We start from the raw sequence: 4,298 nt of genomic DNA, 5'->3' as shown, positions 1-4,298 counted from the left end.
CGGGCCCCGCCTCCTCTTACATCACTGGCCCCACCTGCTCTTAGGTCGCTAGCCATTGATGTAAGAGGAGGCGGGGTTGCTCTTAGGCGTGCCCCGCCCCCTCCTTCACTGCGAACGCCGGCCTCTTCTGCCGTAGCTGCTGGCTGTCCCTGACACAGCTCCGCAGCGGCTGTGAGGGGGAAACACAGCTGCTGAGCTGTGTCAGTGACAGCCAGCACCGTTACATGCCATAGCGACCCAGGCTGCCCACACGGCATCAGAGGGATGCCCCGGCCGGGCCCCCCTGTGCCCGGGCCCCATAGCGGCTGCCTGGGTCGCTATGTCGATTGTTACGCCGCTGCATCATATCAAGGGCATGACGAAACAGCCATCTAGAGAAGACCTTCATCCATTTCACAACAGTGATTACTCATCATGAGAAAGCTCCGTGATGTGAAAGCATGGGCATGGTCTCATGACCTTGAATAGTAATTAAGCTTTCAGATGTTGGATTTGGCCGGTAATGGCCACCTCATTCATGGTGGATATCTTGTCACAGCTGGACAGGGTTGGGATCTGTAGCCTCATTGGAAGGAGGTGAGCCAGTATCTTCCATGCGGCATCAGGTTTTTCATTTGTTATCACTAGGGATGCACCGATACCGATACTAGTACCAGTGCCGATGCCGAGTATTTGGGCAAATACTCGCCCAAATGATCCGATGCCTAGCCCAATACTTCGGGCATCAGGAAGCCGGCTCCATGCTCCCTCGTCACTTGGGACGACAGAGCATGGAGTCGGCTTCCCGGCCAATCAGGAAGCCGGGCAGCGTGTAATGACTCGCTGCCCGGCTTCCTGATTGATGGGGAAGCTGGCCAAGCAGAAAGCCGGGTACCATGTAATGACACGATGCCCGGCTTTCTGATTGGCCGGGAAAGCCGGCTTCATGCTCCATCGTCACCTCATGACGAGGCCAATGGCTTCCCGGCCAATCAGGAAGCCGGGCGTCACGTCATTACACAGCGCCCGGCTTCCTGAGTGGCCAGAAAGCCGGCTCCATACTTTCTTGTCACATAGCAACGAGAAGCATGGGGGCGGCTTCCCTTCTAATCGGGACGCCAGTGGCGAGTCTTTACACGCCGCCTGGCTTCCTGAATGGGACTGCCGGTATCGGTTTTCGGTATTGGCAAGTGCTGGAAAAAAAATATCGGTAGTCGTACTCCATACCGAAATACCGGTATCGTTGAATCCCCAGTTATCACGTACCTGGTAGAGGACCGACTTGGTTGAGGAGGCCGCCTTTGCGTCTCTTGCCTCACACCCCTGGAAGTGGGGACAGGGAGTGAACAGACAGAGGGTAGCACGGGTGCTGACATGTTCGGGCCCAGTGCCTGGCAGACGTCAAGCAATAGGTTCTCTGGGAAGGTCGGCAGGACTGGAAGCCAGCTGAGGGATCAGCGTGGTCAGGAGCAGGACTGGAGAGAAGTCAAGCAAGCCAGGGGTCAAAGCCAGACGGTCAGCACGGTACGAGGGAGCAGGCAGAGGCAGAGTCCAGGAACAAGCAGAAGCCAAGGCAGGCAGCAGTCAATCGTAGTTAAAGCAATCCGGGTCAAGGCAACAGGTGATCAAACTTAGCAGAAACAGAGGAACACAGGAACTAAAGATGTAAGACCATTCAGCACTGATCAATGGAACTGTCCAGTTCACATAGGGTCATCATTCAGAAGAAGACTTGTCACTTCCTGTGCGCCACGTTAGCACCCCAGCGCATTTTTTCCGATGGTACGGAATGCTGGGACCCGCGCATGCGCCGTAGCGCGTGAACAATTGTGTTTATAAGGAACCTCTTCATTGTACGGTCAAGCAGAAAGTTACTTTTCCCTTGCTTGCCCACTGATCCGTTCACCTGCCAAGTGCAATCATCATGCCTTGTCACAGACCAAGAGAGTCCTTAGCCCGGTGCAGGCTTCAACCAGATTGACTTGGACCCACGCAAGGTTTATTCTCCTTACTCCAAGGGGCGGCAAGGGGAGATTTTCCAGCTCGCCGACTACCTGCAACTATTCACGGCCAAGGCCGGATTTCCCACAAGGCCAACCAAGTCCCGGCCTCAGGGCAGCAGGGAGCAGAGGGGCAGCAGGGGTGTGGAATTTCTATCTCCCGACCTCCCGGGACATGCAGTTCCGGGCATCGGGCGGGTAGTTGTTCTCTACATTTAGCCCTGCTTTGGGCAAGCACATACATCGGAGCGCCTACGTGCGTAAACGAAAATTGCACTGCACATGTCACATATCGTCGCCAACGTCAGAGTGAGAGCAATCATTCTAGACCCATCAATCACTGTTAGCACTAAACTGATGAGCCGTAAAAGACTTTAAAGCGTCGCCTATGGGAAATTTTGGGTATTGAAGTTTTTTGCGGCTTCAAGGGCGAACGCAATTATAAAGCTTCACGTGTTTGGTATCTATTTACCCGGCGTGACCCCGCCTTTTATATTTTACCCCAAGAAATGGGTATTCTATTCTGTTTCTGTGCGCTAAATTTCATTTTAGTGTATTTTTATCCTAAAAATACCGGTTTGATAAACATTTGCGCAAATACCGTGCGACATAAAAAACTGCAACCAGCATTTTTTTATTCTACAGGGTGTCTGCTTTCAGAAAATATATCATTGTTTGGGGGTCTGGAGCTGTTTTCTAGCCCAAAAATTCTGATTTTATCATATGTGTGCAAAGAAGCGGCTCCGGGCCGCAATTGGTAATACTGCAATTTGCTATGGGGGTTGGGGCCCGGGGGGCAATAGGTGGACCTTGCTTTTTAGTACAGGGTTCACTTTAAACTGGAATTGGGCTTTAAAGGAGAATTATGAGGCGAGTGATTTTCACTCAGCCTCATAATCTGAGCCGACCTGTGACAATGAGACTGTCACAGGTCGGCTCAATAGATCGGGAAGTGAGAGAACACATACCGTCGCTCGCTCACTTCTCAATCTATCTGTGCAGAGAGCCGTGACTGTCACCCCCCTCCCCGCTCCGATCCTCCAGCGCTGACTGGCAGGACGGATATTACTTTACATTTATCGACATTAAAGGAGAACTATGACATGAGTGATTTCCACTCACCTCATAGTTCTAAGCCGACCTGTGGCAATGAGACTGTCACAGGTCGGCTCAGTAGAACGGGAGGTGAGGGAACACATACCGGATTCCCTCACCTCTCGATCCTGTCACGGCTCACTGCCGTGACAGGGGGAGGGGCTGCATTCCCCTCTCACCGATCCGATCTGCCAGCGCTGACTGGCGGAACGGACGGGGGAGGGGGCGGGTACAGCTGGCTCTGCCTCTAGATAGGCAGAGCCAGCTGTCAATCACGCAGCTGGGTGGATCCAGACAGAATTGTCGGGATCCGTCCCGGCTGCGGCGCTCACAGTATATTGCGGGCAATAACCTGCCATATACTGAGCTTTGGGTACTATCCTTGTCGCAATCCTTACCGATATGTCCCTTGTAGTGGGGGGTGCTCGCAGTGACTGCGGATGGCGCCGCGAATGTCAGCAGAATTGTAGAAATGTCACCAGCACACCAGTCCTTTTAGCGCTTTCGGGACCACACAGGTTCCCTTCATCAGGCAACGCTAAAGCCTTGTTGGTCATATGACAAAAAAACTTCAATAAATTAAGCTTTTGCTGTCCTAAAAGTACTGGTGTGCTGGTGACCTTTCTACAATTATACTGAGCTTTGGGTGACGGGAGGACGCTAGTTTATGTCCTCCCGTGACCCTAAAGAGAAGAACTATGGGGAAAAACACTGACCCCATAGTTCTCTTTTAAGAAATGGCTCCGGACAGCAAGTGGTTAACATTGCAATTTGCTATCCGGGTAGGGGCCCTGGGGCAATAAGCGGACCTTGCTTTTTAGTACGAGGTCCACTTTAAACTGGAGTTGGACTTAAATGCAATAACGTAGCTGCATAGTTTTAGTTTACAGGCACGGAAAATGGCAACTGTAACTTTGTAACTAATAAACAACAAATGATAAACCGGCAACAAAGTGACATCAAAAGGGGACTTTTTCTCCGATGGTAACTGGAAATATGCGCTCCCTTCCATTGTAAAAATAATACAAGAAGGTGTGTGTGGCTCTCATTCAGTGAAACGCATGCATCGTATGATGGAAGGTTCAGATGATGACAGTGACAAGGAGGTGGGACCCGCCCTAAAATATAAACAGGTCAAACAGGTTTTTTTTTATTCCCGTTGCCAAAGCATCTATCGGAGGTCGTTGATGTAAGTAAATGAACACACTTCCTGGGAGCCGAGAG

Source organism: Nanorana parkeri, unplaced genomic scaffold (genome assembly GCF_000935625.1).
Source record: "Nanorana parkeri isolate BGI_ZX_2015 unplaced genomic scaffold, ASM93562v1 scaffold1251, whole genome shotgun sequence".
In the NCBI taxonomy this organism is placed as follows: domain Eukaryota; kingdom Metazoa; phylum Chordata; class Amphibia; order Anura; family Dicroglossidae; genus Nanorana; species Nanorana parkeri.
Note: the sequence above shows the minus strand (reverse complement) of the source record.